General features: G+C 37.3%; 1 long non-coding RNA gene across 1 annotated transcript; it reads right to left on the bottom strand.

Annotated features, from left to right (window-relative positions):
* Positions 1-1710: 1710 nt before the first annotated feature.
* Positions 1711-2556, bottom strand: LOC120045524. Its single transcript, XR_005476715.1, has 4 exons — positions 2475-2556; positions 2303-2371; positions 1904-1986; positions 1711-1801 (listed from the first exon to the last, which is right to left on the bottom strand). It is a non-coding gene; the product is annotated as an uncharacterized LOC120045524 (long non-coding RNA).
* Between the last annotated feature and the right edge of the window lie 8009 nt (positions 2557-10565).

Here is a 10565-nt window from a genome sequence, read left to right as displayed (position 1 = left end):
TTCATCAGTAACATAGAGGTCCATTCTTGTTGTTTTTATGTTGGGGAGATATTTATTTATACGCAGATACCGTAGCCATAGTGATAAGACAACTCTATCTGGTCATGGCCATGATTACAGTACGAAAATGCAAATTAGATCCAATTTCAGAAATCATATAGTAAATACATGATTTATCTAGCAGTTATGAAAGAGATATGGACATTTGCCATATTGTATATCACACAGTACAATTTAATTAAATGAAAACAACATGAAACTGGCCTTGTGCGTTGAACAAATTGAGATGTATAATACGTTGCATATCTAGAACCACTTATTCCGATAAAAGCCTTAGATGTCATTGATAGAAATCTCATACATGTAAGTACTCACTATGAACATGCAGGGTAGGAATGAAGAGCCCGCATAGGTCTCTTTTTCAGGTAACTACAAAAAGCAAGATGTCAAAATAGATCTCCCTCAACCAACATTGTGCAAAAAATATGCATTTAAGTGTGCTAAGTGTTATATGGATTTATGGCACTTAGTATTGTGTCCAAGTATGAAAACCATACAAGAGAGAGATTAAAGTAGATGTCACGCGTCAAAATTTTGATTGATGACCCTATGTGAACCTATGTGACCGCTATGTGAACCCTATGTCCTGATGACGTGTGCATGTCCCAAGGGCTGCCGGTCAGGCCAGCCTGGTGGTTAGGTGGGGGCTGGGTGGGTGAGTAAGGGTCCAGTTGTCAGGTCAACCGGTAATGATTTATGACCCAAGCCTGATTTATGACCCTATGTAATGATTTATGACCCTATGTCATGTAGAAGGGTGCATGCACATATTTGGGCTTCAGGTCAGGACATCCTGATGGTTAGGGGGGCTTTTTGGGTAAGTAAGTGACCAGGTGTCAGGTCAACCTGTTCCTGGATGTCTAGTGTTGGGGGTTGTTAATGAACATTTCAAAGAGGCTGGCTTTGCAGAAGCCTTATAAAGCCCCAGAACAATGTATGTTTAAGACTGTACAAGATAAACCCCATGAATATTAAACAAAAATGACACATATGCCAATTTATGGTATGTTATGCTCGGCTTGTCATGAACCCAGTGACCAAAGCATTGAGGAAGTTCTGTGTGAAGCTCCAGAATGTTTTAAAGGATTTTTGGGTACGAGTGAGGGCCACATGTCTTACATATTCCAGCCGGAGGATTCTACGGTAAAGATCTTCAACGCCAGTGGCCCCAAACCCGTTTATCAGGCAAAACCTGGGAGTTTTTCTCCTGCTCTGGGTATGAGAGAATGGCTAAAGATCAGGCTTGCGCTCTGTAAAATTGAACAGGTCCTGAGTGGTACACCTGTGCCCGGCTATGCGTTGGAAGAACAGGTCTTCGGGGGCAGGGATCTCAAGGCTCTAAGAATTGCTTCAATGGACTATAGCCCTGACAACAAAGTGACAATTTTAGCCTGTGAAGTTTATGATGCGGGTAATGCTACAAAGTCTGTCAATTCTCCAGTAGCTTCCAGAGCATGCAAAGATGTAAACTTTTTTATTCCTGTGTTTAGTTTTAAATGGGTGGATTATCCAATTTTCATAACACTTATGAATAAGCTGGACATTCTCTTCAAAAATCGCGAACAGTTAAGGCGCTGGCCTCGGCTGTCCTTGAGACATAGCCAGGACCAAAAGGCCCGACGTAGGATCTACCCCTGGAGTGAAAACTTACCAAGTGTTGATGAACCTTGCAAGAGATCCCGGCATTTTGATGACCAACTGGACACTGACAATGGGGGGTGGTTGCATCAGATCCCTGGATCTGTAAGAAAGGCCTCGTAAAATACCTTAATAATGTAAGGCTATAAAATGTATGTACTAGATATTTTGAATGAAATAAATGGTTTTAAAAGCAGAATCTCACCATGTCATGAACTCGTTAGTTTGTTCACTCTTAGCGCAGTCTGTCCCTCAGGGAAAAACATTTCTAGGTGGGCTTAAACAAATCTACAGTGAAACAAAAGTGTACATTTTACACATATGTTTATTGACTTTTAAAAAGAACACAGTAACATGACAGATATAGTGGAGATGCATGCTACACAAATCTGCTCGTGGATATTCAATGTACAACAATAGTCTTAGGTAACAAGCAATACGTGTTAAATATGAGCCACAGTCAATCATGACAGCCTCTTTAGGAAAGGCCTTTACTTATGACTTAAACAGATTATTTTTATACCCATCTTATTCATTAAAGCTGGGGGCATACCCCAGGATTTACATGCCGGACGGATTAGCTACCCATGTAGGGAAAACTTACGGAGCTTTGAGGGAGTGTGCAAGCGTCTTAGCGATCGGATAATGGTCAGGGCTAACCAGACCTCTGGATCTGTAAGAAAGGCATCGTAAAAGACCTTAATAATGTAAGGCTATAAACTGTATGTACTAAATATTTTGAATGAAATAAAATGGTTTTAAAAGCAGAATCTCACCATGTCAGGAACTCTTTAGTTTGTTCACTCTTAGCGCAGTCTGTCCCTGAGAAAAGAAAAAAAACTTGCGGAATGCGCGCGCGTGTGTGTGCGTGCGTGTGCTGTAGTGGATGTGTGTGTGTGTTTCAAAAAACAGAGAAAAAGGGGTGGGGTGTGTGTTCAAAAAGGCCCATGCATCTGCGCTCAAGGCTCTCTCTCTCTCTCTCTCTCTCTCTCTCTCAGTAAATGTTTTATCAACAGTTATAGAAATATTAAACAAGCCTTAGTTCAAAACATAATTTAGGTTTTAGGGTCTAATGTAGCAAGCAATACGTGTCAAATAGGGGCCACAGTCAATCATGACAGCCTCTTTATGAAAGGCCTTTACTTATGACTTAAACAGATTCATTTTCTACACATCTTATTCATTAATGCTGTAGGATAAATCAGGTGTTTCTAGGTGGGCTTAAACAAATCTACAGTGAAACAAAAGTGTACATTTTACACATATGTTTATTGACTTTTAAAAAGACCACAGTAACATGACAGATATAGTGGAGATGCATGCTACACAAATCTGCTAGTGGATATTCAATGTACAACAGGGGTCTTCTGTAACAAGCAATACGTGTTAAATATGGGGACACAGTCAATCATGATAGCCTCTTTATGAAAGGCCTTTACTTATGACTTAAACAGATTATTTTTCTACCCATCTTATTCATTAAAGCTGTGGGCATAACCCAGGATTTACATGCCGGACGGATTATCTACCCATGGAGGGAAAACTTACGGAGCTTTGAGGGAGTGTGCAAGCGTCTTAGCGATCGGATAATGGTCAGGGCTAACCAGACCTCTGGATCTGTAAGAAAGGCATCGTAAAAGACCTTAATTATGAACGGTTATAAACTGTATGTACTAAATATTTTGAATTAAATAAATGGTTTTAAAAGCAGAATCTCACCTTCTAACGATAGGAATAAGTCCTTTCCTTCTATCACCAAGCATGCCCCTGAAAATGCCCATGCATCTGCGCTCAAGGCTCTCTCGCTCTCTCTCTCTCTCTCTCTCTATGCAGGGGGTCGTTTGAAACCAAGGTTTACACTATCCGGCAAAACAGATGCCTACCCCCCCCCCCCCCCCCCCCCCCCCAACAAAAATATTGTGTCTTACGCCTCCTAAACACAAAGGCCTTTCAAAAACTAATTGTTAGGTGGGCTAAAAAGTCATTCAGCCCAGCGATGTCGAGACCTCCCCACCCCAGCATCTAGATGCTAGCCCCCCGGAGATTTTAGAATATCAAAAGGTACCTAATGTTTAGACACCCCCAATACCATGTGTTTGAACCAAATACCATGTGTTTGAACCAAATACCTTAGGCTTCAAAGATAGCTGGGGTCTAGTCCTAAAAAAATAAAAAAATAAAAAACGACACCCCACGGCTCTGTAAACTCATTCCGTACTATCACGACTTTTGAGCCAAGATGGATCTTTCGGAAGGTGAGTTCGTGAAATAAATATATATATTTAGATTATATATATTATATATTATATTTATATTTGTATATCAGATTTAGGATGCGGGGACTTGTTTGAACATTGTGAATGTTATAGTAATATTAAACAGGAGTTATAGGGGTTTTAACCGATGACAACAATGATTATTTTATTTAAGTCAAATGCACATATTCATGTAATTTAAAACGTTCGCAGGATAAGCAACATTAAGCCAACGGCATCCCGGGGATAAAGGATATGGAACCGCCTTCGTTAGAAAGGAATTCCGAAGAGCAACGGATGGACACAGAATTTTACGAGATATCTATATGTCAACTGTATGTATTTTTTATGATAAAATGTACACCCGAAATCGAAAATCATACAACCCTGGAGGACATGATCGAAACGGAAGGGGTACCCCCGGAACATGAAGAGTAAAACATTGAATTCGGAAGATTTCCCCGCTTCAAATGACATTTCGGAGGTCTCTGATTTGCGGTTGTTTGTGATGGGCAGAAAACAGGTTAAGGAAAACTCCGAGGCTGAAACAACATTCAGTCATGCTATTCTAAAACAGGAAGACAACGATTTTTACAGATATTCAGAAACAGAGGGACAATAATTATCATTATAATTTGTTTTTTAAATATATTTTTTAGGCCATATGTTAAATGGACGTATTCGTATAAGTTAAAATGTATCTATTTCGTATAAATACATGTTAACATTATCTAACGTATGTATGATACCCCGAGGCTACAGGGCATAATGGATTTGGAACCGACAGATTTAGATGGGGATTCTCAGAGGCAAACTGCGTCAGGTCCTTTACGTGGCCCATTCACTAATACACTATTTTCGGCGTAAGTCCCCCTCCCCCCGACTAAGGAAGAGCAGATGAAACAGAGACAATTCTGCGGGCTTGTACTGAATGAAGGCCTTAACCGAACTCCAAACACAAGCCAGCAGCCCAGGACAGATAAAACGATAGTCGGTGAATCTTTCCTTCCTCATGGGACTTTTTTTTGAAGGGGATGTGAATATTAGAGGTGATGTTTGTATATATATTATCTAAGAATGATTGGTATTAATTCTAGGCATTTACATGTATGTTTTTAAAAATGAAGGCTATTTATACAATGAAACATTGTTTTTATTCATACTGTTTGTAAACAATAGCTTCTGCCCCCTTAGGGTCTACTTGAACCGCTTATTAAATCAGACCTCTCAGACCAGAAAGATTGATTAGAAACCATGGCCGACTATATTCAATCTGTGATTAGAAATGATAATTAGAAGCTATGACAAAACTATGATCAAACTAGGATAATAAACTATGAACAACTATGAAGACAGGGCTGTATGTGTGTGAATGATGAGCTATTATTTAAGTGTGTAATATTACTCTCTCTCTCTCTCTGTCAGGCCATGAAAAAGACAAGAGATAGGACATTGACTCCTGAGTGTTGATAGGTCTTAGATTTTTATAGACAGGGTATCTGTAAAACACAATGTGACAACTATTGAAGATGCAAAAAGGGGTTTTCAGAAATATATTTGGTTGACAGATTTGTATTAATATAAAAAGTAATATAAAAATGATTAGAATCTTTAGTATTATTATGTTACATGTGAGACATACCCAGAAATGTAAGCGTAGACAACTTACAAGAATGTGTTTACCAGGCCGTGATGAAAACATTTTAAAGGAGCTTTAATTCAAACATGCAAAGATATATATTTGATACAATTACCAACGTTAAAAACATTTGTTACAATATCCCAAATAATGTTTCTCGAACTAACACACTGTAGAGTTTCCTATTTACTAAAGAACAATAACTAAGACAAAACACAAAAAGTTGTAATACAATCAGTATACATGTCATTATATATGGAAAACAGGTACATTTTGAAAGATTATGCTGTTGATGTGATTTTTTAAAATTCATTTCTTAATTTAGGATAATACGGTTTATTTTATACTTTACTTAAATTGTATTATTTATATTGCCTCATACCAGGCTAATACACTACCAAGCCATGCAAACAGCTAGGGACTTAACCCAGAACAGTTGTGGGTCTTTTTTTTTGGAACAATAAATGATCACGAATACCAATAGGCGTGATTTGATCCTCAAACCTATCAAGACATCCTATAATGCACAGACATATGCAAAACCATAAAACTCTGACAAGAAAACAATGCAAAATCTTAACATGACTACATGCACTGCCATTATTTTTTTTTTTAGTTACCATCCACCAATGGTTGAATTTGGTACTTTTTTCTATGTAGATGCACCGAGCCTCCAAGTGGATGGAGACATACAACAGGCTAAATTAAAATGACCCAGTATGTGAAAAGCTGGGGGTCAAAGGTATTTTTTATGTTTGGTTTTGGTTACAACCAACAGGGCTTCCTAACATTCGACATAACTAGGAAGCCTTATGCGGGAGATTAGAACTCAAAAGTAATAGGGGGTAAGAAAGATCATAAAGGTAATTTCATATTTCGGTTTAGGGGGTTAATAACTTTAGGGAAAACAATATTCACACTATGTGTATTATAAACATGTTAGAGAGCCATCACATCATGATGTAACAGGGCTGAGTGGCGATTCAAAGTACAACAGGAGGCTTCTGTAAACTGCAATACGTGTTAAATATGTTCTACATACAGCCAAGACTGAGTGGTTTCACAAACTCTCTTTAAAGGTTTTGTAAGAAAGTAGTAACAGGCCTCATTCAACAGTCTAGAGATTAACCTAGAGACACCAAAAACATCAACGTTTAGAGCAGCTTGGAGATTATTCCCCACATGTAAGGGGGGCAAAGAGTTGATTTACCTAACCCTGTACAAACCAAAGGAATTTCCAGAGTTAGCAAACCCTGACACTGGGTATGATAACTCTGACTCGTATGTCTAATGATTATTGTAGATGTTTACACCTGAGGGAGTTTACAGTAGGTCAATTAGATGTATAAATGCAAAGAGAGCAACAAATTGACCTACGTGACCTCAAAGGACAGCCTACTTTATAATAGAGAATGCATGGATGTGTACTGAACATGTACCCCTTATAAAACATAGCGATCTACGGTCAAATGCATCTAAAGTTTTTAATGAAGTGGCCGCTGCATTTAATTTAGATTACTTCAACATAGTCTAGAACCAGTAAGACCATTGATTGAATGATCTGCTTTGTGCTATTGAGCAAGAGGCCTGACCCATTTCTATGTAAGAAGCAGCATCTTTATATTATTTTTTATATTCAGCTTCTTAATTAACTAACACATAAATATTTTTTTTATTTTATTAAGTCAGCTTAACGTATATACTAGTACAACATATTAGGTACATACACTTCAATCATTAGAATTATTTTCGTATACTCGTGAAAACAACATGTAATCTAAATTAAATGCAGCGGCCACTTCATTAAAAACTTTAGATGCATTTGACCGTAGATCGCTATGTTTTATAAGGGGTACATGTTCAGTACACATCCATGCATTCTCTATTATAAAGTAGGCTGTCCTTTGAGGTCACGTAGGTCAATTTGTTGCTCTCTTTGCATTTATACATCTAATTGACCTACTGTAAACTCCCTCAGGTGTAAACATCTACAATAATCATTAGACATACGAGTCAGAGTTATCATACCCAGTGTCAGGGTTTGCTAACTCTGGAAATTCCTTTGGTTTGTACAGGGTTAGGTAAATCAACTCTTTGCCCCCCTTACATGTGGGGAATAATCTCCAAGCTGCTCTAAACGTTGATGTTTTTGGTGTCTCTAGGTTAATCTCTAGACTGTTGAATGAGGCCTGTTACTACTTTCTTACAAAACCTTTAAAGAGAGTTTGTGAAACCACTCAGTCTTGGCTGTATGTAGAACATATTTAACACGTATTGCAGTTTACAGAAGCCTCCTGTTGTACTTTGAATCGCCACTCAGCCCTGTTACATCATGATGTGATGGCTCTCTAACATGTTTATAATACACATAGTGTGAATATTGTTTTCCCTAAAGTTATTAACCCCCTAAACCGAAATATGAAATTACCTTTATGATCTTTCTTACCCCCTATTACTTTTGAGTTCTAATCTCCCGCATAAGGCTTCCTAGTTATGTCGAATGTTAGGAAGCCCTGTTGGTTGTAACCAAAACCAAACATAAAAAATACCTTTGACCCCCAGCTTTTCACATACTGGGTCATTTTAATTTAGCCTGTTGTATGTCTCCATCCACTTGGAGGCTCGGTGCATCTACATAGAAAAAAGTACCAAATTCAACCATTGGTGGATGGTAACTAAAAAAAAAAATAATGGCAGTGCATGTAGTCATGTTAAGATTTTGCATTGTTTTCTTGTCAGAGTTTTATGGTTTTGCATATGTCTGTGCATTATAGGATGTCTTGATAGGTTTGAGGATCAAATCACGCCTATTGGTATTCGTGATCATTTATTGTTCCAAAAAAAAAGACCCACAACTGTTCTGGGTTAAGTCCCTAGCTGTTTGCATGGCTTGGTAGTGTATTAGCCTGGTATGAGGCAATATAAATAATACAATTTAAGTAAAGTATAAAATAAACCGTATTATCCTAAATTAAGAAATGAATTTTAAAAAATCACATCAACAGCATAATCTTTCAAAATGTACCTGTTTTCCATATATAATGACATGTATACTGATTGTATTACAACTTTTTGTGTTTTGTCTTAGTTATTGTTCTTTAGTAAATAGGAAACTCTACAGTGTGTTAGTTCGAGAAACATTATTTGGGATATTGTAACAAATGTTTTTAACGTTGGTAATTGTATCAAATATATATCTTTGCATGTTTGAATTAAAGCTCCTTTAAAATGTTTTCATCACGGCCTGGTAAACACATTCTTGTAAGTTGTCTACGCTTACATTTCTGGGTATGTCTCACATGTAACATAATAATACTAAAGATTCTAATCATTTTTATATTACTTTTTATATTAATACAAATCTGTCAACCAAATATATTACTGAAAACCCCTTTTTGCATCTTCAATAGTTGTCACATTGTGTTTTACAGATACCCTGTCTATAAAAATCTAAGACCTATCAACACTCAGGAGTCAATGTCCTATCTCTTGTCTTTTTCATGGCCTGACAGAGAGAGAGAGAGAGTAATATTACACACTTAAATAATAGCTCATCATTCACACACATACAGCCCTGTCTTCATAGTTGTTCATAGTTTATTATCCTAGTTTGATCATAGTTTTGTCATAGCTTCTAATTATCATTTCTAATCACAGATTGAATATAGTCGGCCATGGTTTCTAATCAATCTTTCTGGTCTGAGAGGTCTGATTTAATAAGCGGTTCAAGTAGACCCTAAGGGGGCAGAAGCTATTGTTTACAAACAGTATGAATAAAAACAATGTTTCATTGTATAAATAGCCTTCATTTTTAAAAACATACATGTAAATGCCTAGAATTAATACCAATCATTCTTAGATAATATATATACAAACATCACCTCTAATATTCACATCCCCTTCAAAAAAAAGTCCCATGAGGAAGGAAAGATTCACCGACTATCGTTTTATCTGTCCTGGGCTGCTGGCTTGTGTTTGGAGTTCGGTTAAGGCCTTCATTCAGTACAAGCCCGCAGAATTGTCTCTGTTTCATCTGCTCTTCCTTAGTCGGGGGGAGGGGGACTTACGCCGAAAATAGTGTATTAGTGAATGGGCCACGTAAAGGACCTGACGCAGTTTGCCTCTGAGAATCCCCATCTAAATCTGTCGGTTCCAAATCCATTATGCCCTGTAGCCTCGGGGTATCATACATACGTTAGATAATGTTAACATGTATTTATACGAAATAGATACATTTTAACTTATACGAATACGTCCATTTAACATATGGCCTAAAAAATATATTTAAAAAACAAATTATAATGATAATTATTGTCCCTCTGTTTCTGAATATCTGTAAAAATCGTTGTCTTCCTGTTTTAGAATAGCATGACTGAATGTTGTTTCAGCCTCGGAGTTTTCCTTAACCTGTTTTCTGCCCATCACAAACAACCGCAAATCAGAGACCTCCGAAATGTCATTTGAAGCGGGGAAATCTTCCGAATTCAATGTTTTACTCTTCATGTTCCGGGGGTACCCCTTCCGTTTCGATCATGTCCTCCAGGGTTGTATGATTTTCGATTTCGGGTGTACATTTTATCATAAAAAATACATACAGTTGACATATAGATATCTCGTAAAATTCTGTGTCCATCCGTTGCTCTTCGGAATTCCTTTCTAACGAAGGCGGTTCCATATCCTTTATCCCCGGGATGCCGTTGGCTTAATGTTGCTTATCCTGCGAACGTTTTAAATTACATGAATATGTGCATTTGACTTAAATAAAATAATCATTGTTGTCATCGGTTAAAACCCCTATAACTCCTGTTTAATATTACTATAACATTCACAATGTTCAAACAAGTCCCCGCATCCTAAATCTGATATACAAATATAAATATAATATATAATATATAATCTAAATATATATATTTATTTCACGAACTCACCTTCCGAAAGATCCATCTTGGCTCAAAAGTCGTGATAGTACGGAA

Source organism: Salvelinus namaycush, chromosome 4 (assembly GCF_016432855.1).
Source record: "Salvelinus namaycush isolate Seneca chromosome 4, SaNama_1.0, whole genome shotgun sequence".
NCBI lineage: Eukaryota > Metazoa > Chordata > Actinopteri > Salmoniformes > Salmonidae > Salvelinus > Salvelinus namaycush.
Note: the sequence above shows the minus strand (reverse complement) of the source record. Positions and strands in the feature narration are given on the sequence as shown.